Source organism: Gavia stellata, chromosome 9 (assembly GCF_030936135.1).
Source record: "Gavia stellata isolate bGavSte3 chromosome 9, bGavSte3.hap2, whole genome shotgun sequence".
In the NCBI taxonomy this organism is placed as follows: domain Eukaryota; kingdom Metazoa; phylum Chordata; class Aves; order Gaviiformes; family Gaviidae; genus Gavia; species Gavia stellata.
In genome coordinates, this window is record NC_082602.1 from 12,882,154 (window position 1) to 12,904,328 (window position 22,175).

Here is a 22,175-nt window from a genome sequence, read left to right on the forward strand (position 1 = left end):
ATGAAATAGCTCTACTTAAATGATAAGTATGATCCTATAGAGAACTGTTTTCAAACATGTAGCAAATAATTTCTTATAGTACAATCCCTAGTAATAAACCTTTTGATCTTAGCAACAAAAGAATCAAAATGAAAGGGTAGTCTCAGAAAAACTTGGATTTTTTTCCATGCTTTCACACTAAATCTACTCAGCAAAACAAATCACAGAAGGTCAATGTACAGGGGAAAGAATAATTCAAGTCAAAAGGTTTATGTATAATATCCAATGAAAATCCATCATCACAAGTAACAGAAAAATATTCCCCGTTCTGGAAATGTAATTGCATGCCATGGCACCCAGATAAAAGTTATAGTAGGAACCTAGATAATAATCAAGCAGATAAAGTACTGATGATGAATGAAACAAAATATTAACAGACAAATAGCTAGTCACTTCAGTATTGAACAACATATTTAATGAAATAAAATGGTTGCCAGCAGTATTTTTTTGGTTTGAAACTGAAGTATAATTTGTGCATTGAGGCTACCATATCACAAGAAACTGCCAAATTTGTGTGTGAGATTGATTGATTCAGTAGATGGCATAGAAAAAATACATAACACTAATGTTGTTCACACCTATATGAACTGGCACTTTGCAAGATGAAAGTAGGCCAAAAGGTCAGGGCAGAATGCAAGAATATTGGCATTAACATAACCCTGGATCACCTATTTTATGTACTAACAAGCACCTCTGCTCTGACAGCAGTTTTACAAGCATTAAAAAAAAAAAATAATTTCTCCAAACATTTTTTGGAACCAGTAGAAGGTAGAGAATATCTTTTCTATAAGGAATACTAAGTCAACTAAGATTGCACCATCTGGTTTAGAGCTACATGGTATAATCAAGGGATGATTTTACAGGAATCTATAAAACCATTAGCAACAGAAAGAATAAGGTCGTTAGTGCTATTCTCTATGTGAAAATAGAAGTAGAGTGCACCAGATGAAATTACTAGGCAGTGGCTTAAAAACAAACAAAAAGAGGTATTTCATTTAACATTATCTAGACCGTGAAATACACTGACACAGGATGTGGCAATTAAGAGGGAAAGGGATTTTGAATTGTGTGACCACGCTTTGAACACCTGTCTCCCCTTCCATCCTGGCCTTAGTGAACAAGTAGAAAAAAACTATTTGTAAAAAGAGATGGAAAACCCCTGTTACTGTTACAGAACTAATCTATTTTTCAGGTCACATCCACCATTTTTATTGTTCACCTGTGTGCCCCATAAGATACAGAAGTATGGATAACAGCCTATCGTTTCCCTTTTGTGTTCACATTCAATCCAGAAGCATTATTACCAATGCATACAAGATTTTAAAACATGACATTTTCTAAGAAATGTTCATTCATTGAAGATGTATTAGCCTTGTGGCAAAAACAATACTGGTTTTCTGAACATGTAACCCTGTTGTCCAAAAGGCATGTTGGAAAACATTTTCTCAGGACACATTATTTCCGATATCCAACATCCCTATATTGCACAGTTGTGCAAAGCAATCAGATCCTTCACACACACATCAATGTATAAGCTCTGTGGCAAAGAAACAAACATAAACACATAGCACGAGTGACTTAACTGCAGAAGGTTGCAAAGTCAAAGTTGGAATTAGATTATCTGGTCCACATTTCAAACATTAACATCTTATCACAGCAATTTGGTATAAACCACTACTTTACTTTTTTAAAATGCCAATCATGTGGGTCGCAACATCTTGGTTATTTCCTACTATTGCTTGGAAATTTTATAAATGTGATCTCTGTTCCAAGAACCGGGGTTTTTCTTCTGTGCAGAATTTTTCTCCCAGTGTTAGTTTTTCACCAGCGATAGATAAACTCTGTATTTTCACTTTAAAAAAGTATGTGGCATTTACTTGCCCTTTGTTTTTAATCATCCAGGGTACTTTCTAGAACTAAAAAGCATCTTGAATTAATAATTGGAAGAAAGTACAATGAAAAGGTGCAAATGGAAACATACAAAAAATTCCTATTAAAAAGTATAAACTATTACTTGTACAAACAACTTTTCAATTGATACCCTTTTTCGTGAAAGCCTGGCAGAGCCACGTACGTTTCTCTAATGACTCCCATCTGTGCTCTCATCTATAATAAGGAGCTGACTGATATCATTATAATACAGGGTAGTTTTCTATCAAATGCGTTACTTAGACTTCAAAACCAAGCCCATCATGGCACATGGTTTCTCAGAGCACTGCCCACAGAAGAGGAAGAGTCTCTCATGAACTAAAAGGAGGTGAAAAACTAATTTGCATATTCTTCTAAGTCTGTAAGCAAAGCCTATTGAATTAATCAATGACAGAAATTTAATTTCTCCTCAGAATACTCCATTTTTTCATATAGTTTCATTACTCACCTAAGTCTGGGAATAGTATTTGACAACTAAGCTTAGGTATTGGTTTCAAAATTATTAATTTATTTTTTCTATTGGCTGCTGGGTAATTTATTGTGACACTCTTTGACATTATCCAGCCAGTTCTATTTGCAAACCTTTAAAATAGTTAGCTGTTGTTTTCCACCCAAAACAAACTTGCTCAAAAGTAGGAAAAACAGCTTAAAGATCTGATTTAGCTTGCTTTGCATACCACTTGTCTCTGTCCTTGTGGACAACCAGAAAAAGCTATGGCATCATTAAACAAATCCACCCAAAGAGCATTAGAGGAAAAAAATTACACTCAACTAACAGCAGACATGACTGCGCCATACAGAAGCTTTTCATTTGCAACTTTGTGTAATAGAAATACGATAATACTATCTTGCGGCCATCCTCCTGCTTGTCAATGGCCCTGTGAGCAGCTGTAGATAACAGACAGAACAAGCAATGACAAAGAAAATGTACATGGCCAGCCTGAGAGAAGACCTTGGAGAGAACACACACCACATATAATATCTTCTTTTATTTCCACTTAAAAAAGAAAAAATACTGATTCCTCTGCTGAATTTTATTTTTTAATTATTATTTTTATTAGTGATAGAACTAATCTGTAAAGCCTAGAATATTTCAGGCGTATTAGCAGGTAGGCTTTTATCTTAGGCAATGCCTAATAATAAAGGCAACATCTTTGTGCAGATACTAAACTGCAATTGGAAAGAACAGAATGTACAGATGAAGATGCACAAATAGTCCTTTGATAGAGAGGTGTTATGCTCAGCTTTTCTCCAAATGTTCCAGTATTGACTAGTAAAAAGTAGTTTGATACCAGGCCACTGCCAGCTTTTCATTACTGCTATTTTAATGTCTTTCCATGGAAGCATGATCTCCTCTTTTATAGCTGTCAAATGCATTATGAAAGTAAGTAAAAATCTTGTTCATACATGTTGAGCTCTACATTTCAGTGTAGGCAGTGTGTTCCAACAAGATATACTTGACAAGGAATTATTTCCTTTATGTTTTTCAGGGGTTTCATTCATATAACATTTCATTAAAAATGCATTTGCATACTGTTAATTGTACATGGAAAAAATATGTTGAGAAGTTACATTTACAGATAAGTAGTACATTTATACTTTTAAATCCAAAACCAAAGGGCCTACAACATATTTTGTAGGCCCCAGGCTTCACATCTGCATATTTGCTGTTCCAAAAAGTATCAACAGATGTTATTTATGATGTCAGAAAAGGCTGCATGAATCCAGGACTCTAAAACTTACAGTGGCACTTCAATCTAGTCAAGACTAAATTCAGCAAAGTGAATCATGCACCATGTTTCCAGCAATGTGTGCTATCCCAAAAAGCTAACCTACGAAGTATTTATACTTTTATTCAGTTCCCTAATTTACTTGCCTCTGCCTGCAACTATACGATATTGCACTTTTCATCCTATCACACTTTCAACATAGCTAGGGTAAAATTGCCTTGGCATTAAGTAAGAAGCAGAAAATCAATTCCCATATTCAAGGAAACTGTAATCTGAGAAGATAATGAATCAATAATACTGTCTCCTGGTTATTAAAGTCCCTGAACAATTTCACAAGTGTAGGTCAAGAGCCTTAGATCAGACAGTGCACTGGTTAGACTGCAGTTTGGTTACCTCTGTCTTTCCTCTTACCCAGTTTTGTCTAAATTGGATACTTTCCCAAGTCACATTTGTTTTTTAAGCTGTCCTTGACCACTCTTTCCTGCCAATTGCTTCCTAACCTATGTCAAGCCCTGTAATTTCCCACCAGTACTTACATTACCCAGTACTCCACCAGAATCGACAATATTGGGAATGATGACCTATGAAGAACACCATATGGCTGCAGATGTTCTTAAGTACCGTGTTGTCTAACCCACCTCACAGTAAGCCCAGATACCATGGTAATTAAAAGCTGGATACCGTCCAGAGGCTAGTGTACAACACACTCCCAAAATTCTCCAGTATGTAGAGATACTCTAATTTTATTAATAAATAATTTTAGGAAAATAGATTTAATGAGAGTTACAGCAACAGACATAAATATAAACTAGGACGTGCATTTATAGAGAGAGTAACTATGGGTCATCCACACATACACATATCGTTGGTCTAGTTAATATTTAGGTATTCTCTAACTAACTATAGTGCAACAGAATATTCATTAAGGTGCATTTATTTTCATTCATCTTTTACTCATGGAATTCCAACTTTTTTTCTCTAACATTGCCAGTAAGAATGCTTAAAAAAAATATAACCACAAATACAAACATTTATGCTTCATTGCACAAACACTTGTGCTAAACAAACCTCAAAGGCATATGTCCTTTACCAAAGCAACCTCATTTAAGAATTTAAATGCATATTCAAAGGAAATACTTCTCTAATATTTCTCCCTTAGCTCTGGGAACACAGAAGATACATTATCCACAACTTGCAGTCAAGCATTTTTATGACCATCAAATTAAATGAAAAATATTTTGAAGTGGAAGATTCCATACAGCAGCACACCGACCTGACAAAAGTGCAATATACTAGCCAAATATTTTTTTTTTATTCTTACAAAAGTCAAGGCATATCTTCTTTGCATGCTCTAGGGAAAATATTATCCTTACTGATTATCATCACACATCCTTGAAGATTAAAATTACTAAATGTTTCTTCATTACAGAACAATTTATCTTCAACACCCTCAATAGATATCATCAAAAAGAATGTGCTTACAAAGAGAGACAACATTTTCATTCTCTCTAATGAGACGGAATATACAGGCAATCTATAAAGAGTAATTGCATTTAGCATAATTAGCTAACTATGCACATCCTTCAGTATGCAATAAACATTAAAGCTAGGTTTTTAATGCCATTCTAGGTTATGTGTTTGGACACAGCCACAGCAAGAACAAGTGACCATGATTATTGTTTCTGATTTTACTGCTTATTTCACCTCTACTCATTGCATAAAGATTATAATGTAGCAAATCAAAAGCAAGAGGAATCTTCAGATGAAGGGATGATGAACAAATCTTTAACACTGTAGAAGGCTTTCTTGAGTGAGCAACTAGTATGTCTCTGGGAAGAAAATGCACCACTGCTAGAAAAAGTAAGTTAAATCTTAATTAGTAGATCAATTAGCAGAATTATATTCTATTCTGAAAAAGGACTGACTTAGTAAAATATGAGCTGGCCTGACCAGTTAAAGCACAGTTGAGAACCCTGAGTCCATCAAATTGGCTTGGAGATCTAGGAATGGTTCCCCATGAAATCTTCAGTACTTTCAGCTGTCACGTAGAAATAATCTCTCTCAGGGTACTCTGACCACTTCCACACATGGAAATAAGAATACAACCATCATATGCCTATGCATGACCCCATATATAAATGAAGTCCCTAGATCACAACCACCCAATTATCATCTGTGTTACCTCAGTAAGTAATTGGACTTTGATCTCTCTTAGTGATTTCTATTGAAATATGAAGTGACTCTTCAAAACAAAAAGCTCTTTGTTCAAGGACACATAAGAGGAAAATGTTAAAAAAGAAGTGCATAGGATCTATATGCAAGTTTTCCTTGCAAGTTTTGGTAGGTTCACTTGTTCCAAGTACCTTCCATAATTGGGAACAGATGAAATGGCTTTCCAGAAGCCTTTGTCTTAACCGGATTTAATCAGTGTGCATTCCTCTGAGCTCACAGGCAGTGTTTCATTCTTTTCAGAGTTTCTTTGTCTGTTCTGGGAATTTGGAGCCTGCCCAATCTGATTAGTTCATCAATAAAGGTACAGAGGACAAAAGTATGCTTCTACAAAAGAGTTTGCTGTTCATCCAGCACCTTCAGTTATGTTACTGTCATTGCCACCTTCATGCAGGTCTCCTTCAGGACTGAATTAATGCTTTTACTTCTGTAGCAAAGAGTATGGGGAAAAAAAAAAAAAATCAGGCAGGCACCAGTAATATTAGTTAGAAATAAACACAACATCCCCCACTATGGCAACAAGTTCCTTACAGAAAGGGATAAGGGCAAGGGTGACCAAGTATTGTATTGCCAGTTTTCTAAAGAAGGAAACATCTCATCAGAGTCACACACTGGCGTTCTGGGGCTCTGCAGTCAACACCCTGCCACTGCCACTGGTTATACTTTTTTCTGCAACTCAGGGAAAAGGCAAACAACTTTTGCATGCTGGAGATAACTGCAGTTATTATATGGACTGCCCAGATGCCATGATAACAGAAACCAGATAATTGTCTTAGAGACATTTGTGTGGACAGAAAATAATATCTTCCCTAATAGATAGGAGGACCTATTAATGAGAATATTAACTAAATGCAAAAATAATTAATTTCCTTTTGAACTAAATGACAGATTTAATCATTTACTAAAGGTCATAAGTCTGCCTAGAGAGAACAAAATGACAGAGCATCAACTTTCCAATGTTAACACTGAAATTTGGCTATGCAAAGTTCACAGTGCAATCTAACACTGCAGTAATAAGAATAAAGAACGGTCTTTCAGAGCTTTTCAGATCACAATCCACATGTGCAGATGAGATCATGCTAGCTCTATGGTTCGTGGCAAGAGCATGACAGTAACCAAGACAACAGCACAAATGCTTACTGCAAATTCCTCTTATTAGAGTATACAGAACATGGTGACCAGCCTATTCTTTCCTCCAGATAAAGCCCAGTCATCTATATTAGCACAAGATCTCATTAAGAATAAAGCTTGTCACAGTTAATTAACATTAACTCTTGCATTTATCTTGCCCAGTTTTAGTCAGCTGGTGCATGGTTAGGGGTTCAAATTGTGGAGCCAAGAATCCATAAGTTGTACCACAACACTCAACAAAAACAAGTCTTAAATTCCCTGTGGCAGACTGCACAGGGTAGAAATATTTGTATGAGGATGGGCCCGTACAAATACATTGACCTACCATCGATACTTTTCTGCTGCACTATATTGTATTCAACAGACCACTTAAGCATACATGCTATTCCTCTATTTCTGTTAGATCTAAACACATAGTTAAGTCCTCCAGGTTTGTAGAGTGGCTTTGCATTCAAAATTAGATGCCTTCTTTATAGGGAAGGATGAAACAACTCTTTCATATTAACCGGTCTTGAACTCTAGCAACTCCAGCACAACCTGAATGCATTTCTGAACTTTGAAATAGGTTCCATTAAATTTCAGTGCACCTCTGCTCTTATTGCTTTCTAGTCAGTTGAATGCTTATCTGTACAAAACCTTCTGAGTTATGTTCATCATTATTTTCAGGTTCATGGCTGCTCTAGCTTCCCTGACAGCATCAGAATGACCTCATTCTTCACATTCATTTGTTCTTCCCATAAATAAATTTCTCAGGTCACGTAAGTTCATTTCAAAGAGGTGTCTTTTTTTGCTAAGCACCATAACACGTCAGTCTTACAGACGTGTGATGGTCTTCAGCTACCTAATTCATCATGAATTGTCTCAGCATACACCTTTCCTTTGCACTTACCCACAGGCTTAATCCAAAGATTACTGAAGCCAAAGGGCTTAAGGGAGCCTTTTTCCTTTTCAGCATCCTTTAGATGAGCTGTATTTTGTAACCTGCAGTTCTTGATACAAAAAATTACATTCAAGTAAACATGTTTCTGTCTATTCTGGTGACCAGTCATTATCAAATGCAAACTTATTCTTCCCTTTTGAAAACATAGGCACCATCTGGGGCGACCATGAAAATAATTCTACTTATTTTTTAAAAATGCTGTTGCTATTGTCTTTTGTTTAATTAGCTCCTGAGTCATCACAGGAAACTTATTTCAGCAGAAGGACTACAAAATCCACCCACCTAAAATTTACCATAGGTGTGTGCACTAAAAAGACATTATAAATTTGGGACTCAGTTCTTCTTGCTGTGAGTTCTATATTTTATTCAGTCACTGCAGACGTAAAGAACAAAATACTAAATATCAATTTTTTATATAAAACCCTTTGACTTTACAGTGATTGAATTCCTCTATCAATAGCTAATTATTATCATATTACAAAATCTCATAACTGCACTTACATTTTTTTTTTATTGTCTGCTAAGCTACGTCTAAGTATTTTTTGGCAAATGTTTTTGAGAACTTCTCAAAAACATCTGTATTCTCACACTAGGTTTTATGGAAGAAATCTTATCACCATTTGATAAGAAGGTGAACAGAGGCAAAAGTGAGGTTAACCAAGAGACACAGGGCATCTTCTGAGGGAATCATATTGTTGCCATTGTAACTGCATGGCCGTACTTTTTTCCTCCTTTTATTTAAAAATCAAACAAACTTTTAAACAAAAGAGTTATGGCCTTGGAGCACTGCAAGCTTGCAAGCTATTAGATTACCGCATCTTTGCGTTTTCTGCCTTAATGGTGGATTTAGAGAGATGCTAGTCAGTTATAAACAATTATAGAAGTTGATTGGATGCTAAACCAGAAATCGAGTGGATTTGTTCTTATTTATCCAAGAAACCTGTTTCCCATTTTATTTTTACTGTTTTCCGTGATACTATTCTGCTGCATTGCAATTAAATTAAAAGGCCGAACAGGCAGACAAAATATAACGAGTTATTGCACTGATATAACCTATTCTGGAAATTGAAAAAGACTTTCTCAGCATGCAGCAAGGTTTTATAAGAAAAACATCCACAGTTCCTTCTATAATGAGAATTTGCATATCAAATACTCATTAGTTTGGAGTGCTGGGAAAGTGTTTACAAAAGGTCAAATCCATATCCTTTTCATAGCCATTCAAGAAAATAATCACGACATACTTCGAAATAATTCTAAAATATTTTAACAAACTACATTAGGTTGCTACTTGCAACTATTTGTCAAGGATTCCTGGGTTTAAATGTGTGATTTTCAACTTTCCACAGACTGCATGCAGGTTAAGAACCACACATTTAAATATGTGCAAGACTACAAAAATAGAGTCAAATGTCAGAAAGGATATGAAGAAAACCTTAAATTTTCGAAGTTACAAATATTAGGAATTCCCAAAGATAACAGAAAACAAATAAAATTTTCTAACATACATGAAACATCTTAGCGAATCAACTGCCCCCTCCTCTCTCTCTCATTTCAACATGCTCTTCCCTAATATATCCAAATTGTACAACATTTCTAACCTATATCTGTTTAACTATCTTATGCTGTTGATTAAGTCTGCATGCACGTTCTTTTATTATGATACTGTTAAAGTTACAACGTTGTCAACCATTTAACTAGGTTAAATTTTAGCAAGTGCATGGAAAAAACCCTAGCCTGCCTCCACTAATGTTTTATGAGGACACTCAAGCTATTATCAAATTTACAAATATTTTAAACCAACAGGGTCACATGCTTTTATTCTGTCATTAACAGAATCATCTTCCTTTTCTTGCATTAAAGACAAAAACCATCAGATACCTAATTGTCAGACTGAATTCTCTTCTGCTCATTGCTGAAACCGGCTCTTTCTAGTTGTCGCTGCTGAAAGTCTCCACATAAAAACCTTAACACTGTCAGCCTTATTTTAGGGTATGTTAGACTTCATAATGGAAAGGCCTGATTTTTAGATTCTGAAATCTAGAGAAGCCAAGTATAAGATCTTTTCTACATGCAGGTTCAAAATACGATTTACTAACAGCCATATAGAAAGGCTGTGTATATAAAAAGTTATAAAAAATTATATACATTTTATATGTATATAATTTGTGTATATATATTTCACGTGTATCTAGTCTTCACTTGGCAACTGGTATACTAAGAAATACGTGATTAGTATTTTACCTCTATAAGACCCAACTTACTGCCAATGAACCATGTGGCACTAGGTAAATGCAGGCTAACTTTCTCCAGATCAAGCATTGTCCATAACTGTTAGTATTCATAACTACAGTTGGCATGAATGGGTTTCTTATCACTATAATTACTATAAATCCCCTATTTATCTTTTACCTGAAGCACTGAACAGATTACAGAGAGCGTGCAGTAAGGAATTGCAGAAGCCTTTCTGAAGGCAGCCAAAAGCCAGCGCAGAGCGTGTCACCCAGAGCAGTAAATCACCGTTCTTTATCATGCATATATACCCAACCACACTTCAGTATGTAAAGCACAGCTGGGACCGTTAAAAAAGTCCCACATGTGAACTGTGTAATATTTTCTGAAGAGACTATTTGAGACAACCTGGGCTAGATTTGTCAGAGTAACTTCACAGAATCTAAACATGCCAGACCTAAGCGTAGTGCCCCTCATTCATCCCTGCAGCAGATTATGCAGAGCTACGTTGGTACCTTTTTTCCCTTCCTTTCCAAACCCTACACCGTAGAGAGGTCTATGTGCTAAAAGCGTTTCTGCTCCTCACTTTTATTCTTCATGGATCACGAGACGTTAGAGACCTCCCAACTCTCCTCCGCTATCGGAGACACCAAAAATTTTCAGAACAAGAGAGAAACACAAGTTTTCCACCTAGTGATGAATTGCCTGCTAAAGGAGTGGTAAAAGGGAGGTAAAGAAAGGCACATTTGGTTTCTAAATTACATCATTAGTCTAAGAAGAATGACTCAGAATATTTCCTGCTTCTGAGACAGCACCACAACAGTACACCTACTGGAATGGTTTCAAAACCTCTTTGAATGTCTTTGCTTTGGTCCTATTTTCTCCCAGATAGCACAGGCATGTCAGGTGTTTTGAAGCCCAGGATAAGTACAGTTCAGTTCAATGATCACCTACCAGTACCATTATACAGGCATCTAATTGCTGTGACAGACCAGAGATTTTGGCAACAGCAACTAGAACTTTTAACAAGAATATTCTGGTAAAATAACCTCTTTTTTCCAACATAGCTCAAAGTCCTCAAAAGCCCATGAACCCATGACAATTACTTTATTCAACAATTTACCAACCATTCTGTAGGTCTATACATCTTCCTTCCCACATACCAACCTTTTGAATCAATATGCCACTGGAGTGTCAAAAATAGTTTAAGGATCAATGAGCATTGATCACTCTCACATTGCTGCAACATCTTTATTTTTCAGTCAGCTGTAAACTGATACTTTTCTTTTCTTGTTTTCTTTTCCTGCCATCCTAGGCCTTCCTCCAGTATGCCGCTCATTCATGGTCCAAAACAGGCAGAAGTTTCTATGTCAGCTATGACAGATGAACTTGATAATTATTTGCTCTTCTCTACTTGCCAGTTATTTACATCCCCTTCCTAACTCTTCCTCCAGCTTTTTAAAAAGTGCCATTATAGCTCATATTTGAAAGGTCACATTGCTTCCAAGCCCAGGCCTTTCTATCAACTTAATCAATAACCTGTACCCCAAAAAAGGGAAAAAAGTCTTTGACACCAAATGCTTCTGTTATTGCAGACATTAGTAACAGGGCTGACAAAGTTACCTGTTCTTTGCCACAGCCTCTGCCTTTCTGAAGAACGCTGTGCACTGCTGTAAGATATGAATAAAAATTGTGGAGGAGCATATTGCCATGGAAATGCTTACAAATGCCTTCATTTCTGAGTCACACTACCACAGGGGGTTTCCAGCTTGCTGGGAATGACTCAGGTGTTTATCTCCCAGTTGGAAATAATATCCCAGTTATGTCTGGATTCTGAAAGTATTCCCTTTTCTCATTATTTTCTCTCTTGAATTGAGCTCCACAGCTCCTGCCCCATGAAACTATTAATAGTCTTTATTCTTTTTGCTTTCCTATTCTCTTCTCTAAACAGATCTGATGAGAAGTCACAGCTTCAAATATAGATTGATAGGCTAAAAACAACCCCTTTCCCCAAGTACCTTTTGATGCTAACAGGTATCTAAAACAAGGATCAGAATTTTTCAGAAATATCCCCTGCTCTTCAGTTCCTACATGGACATTTACAATCAGACCTTCATGAGAAACTATCATCCACTTTCAATGCATACATTAACAGTCAGGCAACATGTGCGGCTCTATTTATTTCCATCATCCCTCAAATGCAAATTAATCCTTTTGTTAGGACATAAGTTACTAGGTGCTATTTGGGAATTATTTGTGTTTCTATGCAGTAAGTTTTTGAAAAAATAAAGCATACTTTTTGTATTTCCTCATCTAATACACTGACAATTTCCTGGTCTTTCTGCACGATCCAAGCTCAGTGGGCACAAAATACTAAATTTTAGTCTTGTCATATGGATCTGCCCAAGAGAATCCTCCTTTGTTTTCAAGTCTATGAAATCTAGAAATTCTAACAGCTGTTCCATGTTCAAAATGTAATATATATTAAAATACCTTTGCTTACTTTAATCCTACGCACTGTTTTGACTAGCAAATGCAACAGAGGTCGGTACAATATCTTACTATTAGCCTTTGCCAAATATTTTGTCTTTATCAACATATTTTCTTGAACAATTGCTTTTTTAGGTAAGGTGTAGATTCTCTTAATTTTGTAAGAGTGACAATTGGCAAACAACCTTTAATATAATGAAGCAAGAATGACAATACAAAGGCTAATCCTTTGCAGATAGTAATGAGTTGCATTATAAATTTGCAACTTAACCTTGGATGTCAAGAGAAAATCAGAACTATATTATGAGTTGCTAAGCAGAGCCTATTCAGTCTGTCCTTTGGACAAGCTTTAATAAATTACATGACTAATAAGTTCTCTAAGCAACAAAAAAGTGGCAATTCAAAGTACAGTGGCCACCTTTACAACCAATTGCATAATTCTGCATCTCAATTTACCTTTGTGAACTTCAACTTAGATTCTCTGGGTGCTATCAAAGCAATTATAATTGGAAGCACAATAGTTGTCATTAGGAAAAGCAGACCTTCATGTTATTGATCCAGCCATGCCTTTGTCCTATCCTTTCACTGCCAACCTGTCCCCTTCTCTTAGAATGCTATTGGTGATAAAATACTTGTTCACTTAATTACTTTCATTAATGATGAACCTCAAGCTTCAAAACATGCAACAAAGAAAAGAGACTAATTAGGTATTGAGTTGTCTTTATCAGATTAAGTTCAGTTAATCCACGATTGTTCCCATTCAATTTTTTCAGAGAGTACATCTTTTCTTCTTAGCTGGAGTTACCATCCAATGAAAAAAAGTAATCTTTTAGCCCCACTACACTACGGTCAGCTATTTTATGATGATATCTTTAGGAGATGTGTAAAAGATATAAAACTGAAACATGCTTTCAAGCCAAATTAGTGGGGCAACGAAATAACAATGTTCTCAAGCAATTTCAATCTCCCTCTGATCAAAGGGAAAAAACACAGGTATAAGGGAAAACATAATTTCTTTAAAAATGTGATAATGTATTAGCTGTCTTAGGAAATTACATAGCACCTATTGATATATTTTCTGACCTCTGTAACACAACATCAATGCCTGTTGGTATTAACCATACTGCAAAACTGTGAAATCACAATGTGCATAATTCACTGCTATGACGCCAGTGACTCCATTCTCTTTTTGTACAGTGTTGCAAGGTTCTCTGTAATGCACCTCATCCCTATAGCATTTTTAATACAACAAAAATGTTGAGACTTTCAGAAATTAAGATACTCAGGTTCCTTCAAAATAGTTCATTCTAAACATAAGCACAGCCGTGTAACAATGGATAAAATGCCTTCCGTGAGGAGTTACAAAGTACCCACTTCGTCCCTAAGCTCAGAAACATATTTTCTCTAATACCTGCCTACTCACAAAAACTCCCACTACTTCATGGAGAATAATACCAGTTCCCTTGAAGGAAAACTCACTGCAGAACTGCTCCCAGCAGAAAGCATGGGGCCAGACCAGGCTAGCTGCTTCTTTTTTCTAACCTATACAGTCCTCCAGACACATCGTTTAAGCCTTGCACACTTTACATAACCTTGTGCCCTGAGGTATAAAACGTGTACACTCAATTTCAGGTTACAAAATCAGCACTCTAGCAGGCCTAGAGCACTCCCATTTTAAATATTTGGAATTTGAATAATTAAATTTAAATTAATTTTAAATAAAATTGTGATTCTGATGAAATCAGAAGTCCCATATAGTACCCACTAGTGACCTGGATCAAGGGCTTTAGATCATTCTAATATAAGGGAACTGGATCTGGGAACTGGATCTAAGCAGCACGTGGAGGAGCCTCCTGTACCACTGGGCTAGGAGATCATTCCTTGAAGGAGAGTCACTTACAAGTAAAGATGCGGTTTTGTTCCTGCATCTGCTTGATGCTGTCATTCACTTGGGGTTTTTTGCCTAACAGGAACAGGGGAATTGTGATCTGACACTATGAAGAAGAAAGGAATTAGATTAATGGCTCTTCACCATGCACAGATTTAGGAACTAGCTGCAAGTCTGTCACCTGCTGGAAACACCTATTAAAATAAAAGGGAAAGGGAAAAACTAAGAGCAAAAAGGGAAAAAAAGGGAAAGAGTAAAAAGGGAAAAATTAAGAGCAAACAGGACTGCCATACTGTGTGCTGATCTTGCTGTATGTTCATATCCAGTTGTTTCCCATCAAATACACAGGATCAGCCCTATTTACAGCACCAGCTTTCTAACAGTCCATGGGACTGTGATATACAATTAATAATCCTGTGCTTGTATTAGGGAAGTTTCTTCATCCTGACACAAAAATAAATATTCTTTATTATTTTTGTTCTGTTGCTTTAGAGGAGTAGTTCATAGTACTACATTAATAATATTACATATAATCAAAATCTTAAATGGAAAAAAAATCCCCCTTTAAAACAGATCTATCTTTCTTATGTAATAGTCTCTGCAAGACTAAGAAAGAATAAGTCCCTTCATATGAGAATAGGGACCTAAATTACAATGAAAAAAATTAATAAGAAAAAAAATCTTGTAATGTCTGACTACAAAACAGTTTCTACAATGAATTAAAAAAAAAAAAAAAAACAAGACAAAGTGTCGATGAGGAAGACCTAAAGCACTTGGAATGACATTAGGATTTAAAAATCACCATTACCTTTTTTCTCTGGTAAAACAGCAGCCCATACAACTCAGAGCTCTGACAGGAGCAAGTTACCCCAAGTCACCAAGCATACACACCTGTGAATAGCAATGGTCTGTGTGACTGCTCTTAGCTAAAGTAAAGCCAACCACAATAGATTAGCCATTAGTAAACCAAAGATAATTTTACTCGAATTCCTTCATTTACCTTGGGATAAGAGCAAATACACAACCAACTATCAGGGAGCAACTCACTGCAGTCACTTATTTGCATGTCTGCACTTTACCCCACTGAATTACACAGGTGGAAACCCCCCAAATTAATAAATATGATAGGAGCAAAAAGGCTTCCCTTGAGAAAAAAAAAGGTTAATCCGTTGAAAATGCAGCATGGTTCCTACCATAGACTCATTTAAATGTGGTATGTGTACTGCAGTGAAATCAGGTAGACAGAACTTAATTTCATTACATTGTATTTTTTCTTATTATTAAAGGTTTTAACTGTACCTATCGTGAAAACAGCTCTCTTTTCAGGGGCTGCCCTACTTCAGACATAATATGCATATATGGCTCTCTTGAAAACCAACACCACTTAGATTACCTAAATTTGTTGCTATAAACAAACATAGCAAGCATCGGCTGAAATTTCTTCTCAGTTAAGAGTCTTTCTGGGGTTTATTTGTACAATATCCTTCCACCTATCCTGTTTTATAGTCATGCTAGCAATAAGTAATGTACCTCTTTAGCCTGGCAGCAATGGTGATTCATTGGAATAATTTTGCATGGTCCATAAAGTGCAGCAAAAATCACCTCCCATTAGCAAACATCTTGGAAAACTTCATGGATATTTTTGTGAAAACATTATGGGAACAAAAAAATTAAGGTTTGTCAGTAACTAAAACCATGTTAGAGGGTATGCCTTAAAAAGATTGCCTACAACAATGCAAGTAAAGCTCAGGAGAGTTTAAAAAAACCAACCAAACAAAAACAACCCCAAACCAAAAAAAACCTCCAAGAATCTATCATAATAAATGTAGGCAGCAAATCAAAAACTGAAAATGGGATACAAATGAATTTTGTGTCTCACGACCAAAGCTGCAGGGAACAGTTTACCAGAAATTCAAAGCCTGGTGAATAAACCCCTAAAGGCTCACTTGGAAAAGCTTGAAAACTGACTGGCATTTTCCCATCAGGCATGGGATGAAAAAGCAAACCTGAGAGCTGCCAATATTTATCTCTCTACATTTGGAGACTATGGTTTTTATCTGTGGAGGAAACCAGCTGGGGAGGGGAGAGGCAGAAAGACTTTGTGAAACCAGAACAAACATTTTACAGTTCCATTTTTTTCCCCACAGAGATTTCCCTGCTGATGTTAATTAAAATTTCTTTAAGGTTATGCACTTAGAGAGTTTGTTTTCTTTTCATTCTTAAATAGCTTATTTACCATGTGACAGATTCCGTTCTGCTTGGTGCATTAAATGCTACAGGAGAGGGAGCAAAACCTTACAGGAAGATGCTCTTGCCAGGGGTCCAAGCACACAGGTAGGAGCATAAATTGAAAGTCAGCATGACAACATAAAAAGATCCAAATATTCAGTCATGAAATGGCTCAAAAACATTGAACAGCCAGACAGTTCTTGCCCAACTCCTCATAGTTCAGGGATGACACCTGAAGAAACTGTACAGTGCACCCAGGCAACAGCTATAAGGCACCCAGACAGCAGCTTCATCACCTTCAGAACATGCTTCCAAAAAGCAAGGGCTGTAACACGCAAGCTGTAGCACATCCTACTGTAAGAGGTTAAAACACTACTACCCCAGACATCCTTCCTGTTTCTCTGCACTCTCACACAGTAGCATTACAAGAATGGTACTTGCATAAATATCCCTGATTTACACCAAGTCAGCTATTCTTCACGGGTCAATCCTGCAGGCTGTTCTACACGAGCCACTCCCCACTGTTGTATCCACCCCCCCATAAAGACTGGTAGCAAAGGCCTCCTATTCTACGTTTCATGCGCTATTTTTTTTTACATTACAGGATGGATATTGATCACAAAAAGGTGAAATTTTAGCTTAGATGACAAGTTTGCTTTCTATCTACTTGGTGGGATTTCTGGTTAGAAAAACGAGACGACTCTGTGTGTGCTAACCACTAAGAGTTTAGACTGGTGATGGGAGTACCTTAAACAGATCATGAGTTGAGGGTTGTTCAGAATAAATATTAAAAGAAAATAAAAAAAATCTGATGTTTCTCCAAGTTCTCCAAGTCTGCAGAACTTGGCAGAAAATCTTGTGAGAAAATGTTAGTATTGCCACTGTTTCATATTTCCCATCAGATTCTGAACACTGAGAGTATCACTTTACACAGCAGTACAGCACAGATAGTTCTTACAGGAACCTGCAGACACTGCATTTATGCAAAAGCTAATGTAATGCAGCTTTTTCACAAGACTGGATGAGCAGGGATATCTTACATTTCATAAATGGGTTTGTCTTTTTAAATGTTAAAAACAAGGCCAAAATATGAAAAAAGGAAGTCACATTTTTTTATTAGTGGGGGAATTTTAGCAGCACTAACTGTAAGACTTACTGGCACCTTAGCAATCCTCTAAATACGTGTCTTAAACTGCCTTGAGAATGACAGCTGTGGCAAGATCCAGAAGAGCAAACTAAAGTTGGGTAAGCAGCGTAAAGCCATCCCAGCACAGTGCAGGCAACTCCTCTAATGACAGGAGAGTGGCTATTCAACATGTTGATTTGAGTTGTCTAATCTAGTGATTTGGTTACAGTTGTTCTCAAAAAGTAAGAACTTCTGTAACCTGGGTAGAAACTAGTGACTATCCCTTTGATCTATACCCCAAAACATCTTAATTTTCCTAGGTATCTCTTAAAAGCTCCTTTTCAGTAAGTATCAGTACAATTATTGTACTGAAGTCAAAAAAATGCATATACCGAGTGTATTGGGTTTGTGTGGCAAGGTTTTGGTAGCAGGGGAGCTACAGGGGTGGCTTCTGTGAGAAGTCACTAGAAGCTTCCCCCATGTCCAATAGAGCCAGTGCCAGCTGGCTCCAAGACGGAGCCGCCACTGGCCAAGGCTGAGCCCATCAATGACAGTGGTAGCACCTCGGGGATAACGTATTTAAGAAGGGGGAAAAAAACCTGCAAGAGAAACTGCAGCCAGAGAGAAGGGTGAGAATATGTGAGAGAAAAAACCCTGCAGACACCAAGGTCAGTGAAGAAGGAGGGGAGGAGGTGCTCCAGGCGCCGGAGCAGAGATTCCCCTGAGCCCGTGGTGAAGACCACGGTGAGGCAGGCTGTGCCCCTGCAGCCCATGGAGGTCCATGGTGGAGCAGATATCCACCTGCAGCCCGTGGAGGACCCCACGCTGGAGCAGGTGGTTGCCCGAAGGAGGCTGTGACCCCATGGGAGGCCCGTGCTGGAGCAGGCTCCTGCCAGAACCTGTGGACCCGTGGAGAGAGAAGCCCGTGACAGAGCAGGTTTGCTGGCAGGACTTGTGACCCCACAGGGGACCCACACAGGAGCAGTCTGCTCCTGAAGGACTGCTCCCCGTGGAAGGGACCCACGCTGGAGCAGTTCGTGAAGAACTGCAGCCCATGGGAAGGACTCACATGGGAGAAGTTCATGGAGGACTGTCTCCCATGGGAGGGACCCCACGCTGGAGCAGGGGAAGAGTGTGAGGAGTCCTCCCCTGAGGAGGAAGGATTGGCAGATACATGTGATGAACTGACCACAACCCCCATTCCCCATCCCCCTGCGCCACTGGTGAGGAGGACGTAGAAAATTTGAGAGTAAAGTAAAGCTCGGGAAGAAAGGAGGAGTGTGGGGAAGGTGTCTTTAATACTTAGTTTTTATTTCTCATTATCCCACTCTGATTTGATTGGTAATAAATTAAACTAATTTTTTTCCCCCAAATCGAGTCTGTTTTGCCTGTGATGGTAATTGGTGAGTGAATCTCTCCCTGTCTTTATCTCAACCTATGAACCTTTCATTATATTTTCTCTCCCCTGTCCATTTGAGGAGGGGAGTGATAGAGCAGCTTTGGTGGGCACCTGGCATCCAGCCAGGGTCAACCCATCACAACCAGACATAGAGGTCCAATCAATTGCAGTGCAGAATCACAGTGCTTATGAAGAGCCATCTAAGACAAACCTACACAAGGAATTTACTATGAGAGATGATAAACACCTCATATTATTTTATTCAGAAAAATTTTCACGTTTTAAACTGAAAAACAAGTTTGATGTTAAGTGTTTCAGCAGATTAAAAATATTGGGAACATTAATTTGAAAATTTGCTGTAAGCTGCTTTTGTTACTGAAAAATCAAATCAGCATTTTCTGCAAGGGAAAAAGTTGTGTTGAAAAATCTTAACAAGCTGCAGTGAAATCAGGGCACTGATGGGAAAAATTTCATGAAAATTTTAATCAGGAAGATGAGATATTAATATAATGATATTAAAGTTAATTATATTGTTTTAATCAGAGATAGTCCTCTCAAGTTTAGTCTTTGCTTCAAATTGGGCCGAGTGGGGACTTGAATCTGCATCTTTGACATACAAATTGGGTGTTATTACTCCTCCCTATCAGCAATTAGTGAAGCAGGGTGGGGGCAGTGGTGTAAATATTTATAATTCTGACAAGAAATTGGATGATGGACATAAATCAAACACAAATTTTAATGAAAATGGTAAAATTTTAAGTCAAGGCACTGGCATTTTCTGAAAATTTTATACTTATTTTGGCAGAAGATTCCATCACAGTTCTGAAAATAATTCCCATTTTCAGACAAAAGACTAAGTAACCTGATGGCATCTTTTGTCTGTTGAGTTTTATCTCATATATTTTGAGTCAGATTGAATAGAGGAGAACAGCTTAGATCGAAAAAATAAAGTTATAGATTCACTCTTCTGCAGTGTGCCACTCTCGTTAACTCATGCCAGTTTGGTCACTGAAGATCTTCCCCAAATCATTGCTATTTTTCTGAATCCTCCAATCAAAGGCCACTTTGCATGTAGTGGGCTCCCAAATAATGATGGCTGGGTAACAGCATGCTGTGTTAACAGCATACTATATATTAAATTTTCCTCACTAAAAAGAGATCCCCGAAATCCCTCTTCCTCAACAAAGTGGAACCAAACACAGCTTGGTTAATGTGTCCCCATACATAACACCACCACAGTAATGAGCATGTAACACAACGATTAAGGTGTCTCTGTATTGCTCTCTAAAACTTACTTTGATCAAACCACCACAGATGACAGATGAGTGTTACTCTGCCCTAATTTACAACATATCAATGGGAATGACAATTTTCTGCTTATCGTTAAAGGTGCCTGAACAGAGCTCACCAGAAACCACCTAGAGACACAGGCTTCATTTGAAAGCAAAGTTTTTGATTACTAATTATGTGGCTGTAAATTCTAAACACAAATTCAGTCTAAAGTCTGCTCGAGCATACTCTTAATTGGCCAGTACTTCATTACTTAATAAATGATTTCACATTCCCATAAAATCGTGTCACTGAGTATCAATGATATGCATGAACTGCAATGGATTAAAGACAGAATATGCTACACGCTTTAAAGTCTCATAAAGTATTGTTGTGCTGTTATATCTATCTAGCCAGTGAGAAGTGTGTTTTGACAGAAAGTAAACACAGTGATATATACTTTCCTCCAAACAACAACCAATCATTAATTAAAATGGAGTTTTGCATATCAAAATCTGTAGAAATTCCAGATTTAATTCTGTGAACTACAATTGATTATAATTTGGGTATGGCAAAACCTCATCATGCCTTTCAGTAGTGTTGGAGGGTTCAGTCATACCTCTTCAGAGGTGTGTGTTGATATTTAACTAATTAATATCTTAGTGTTTTTATAAATCATTATTAGATTTCCCAAATAAAAGGTATCAAGATTAACCCTGTAATTTTTAATTTAGTTTAATCTGTATTTAACTTAATTTGTAACCCTTCAGGTATGCAAAAAGCATCACTGAAAGACAGAAAAAATAATTTAAAATTAATTATGTATTAAAAAACATTTTCTTCATCTATTGTCTCAAAAAAAAAAAAATGGAGAATGCCTAACTATGTCATCAAATTAAGCTGTCTTCCACACAGGTTTTTGTTTCACCATCAGTAGCACATATGTCATAGTGCCCAAGAACTGTTCAGCTACCAGCAACTAACATTCTTATCAGGTCCAGGGTCCTCAGTGAAGACAGGAAATCAGCTTTTCCTTGGTATAACAACGTTACTTGTTATATCTCATTTTTCTAGTACCTTTTCTACAAATAAATCAGGCTGTCATTTACATGTATAACATGATTCTGTAAGTGGGCATGCAATGCCCATTGGAAATATTCAGTAGAGAGTGAAAAAAAACAGAGAATTTAAAGTGTCCTTTGTTGAGACATTAAAACAAAAGTAGCAAACATACTACTTATATTTTGTATATATTCAGCAAATACTGATTTAACCAGCAGCACAAGGAAAAAAATTTTTTTTTTTTTTTTTTAGTTGTCAAGTATCTATGCCCTCTACTAAAAGTTCTTGGGGAATTTCAGGGGAATTTCACTAGCTATTATTTTTAAACACTTGTGAATCTGTGGGAGAATGATGAGAGAAACAGAGTGGAAAGCTGCAAAGAACCATCACACCAAGTCTGAACTGGAAGTACAGCCCTGACATTTGGTAGGAAGATTTTTAGGCTGAATAATGGATAAGAGGGATTGGGAGCTGAGAGAGGAGAA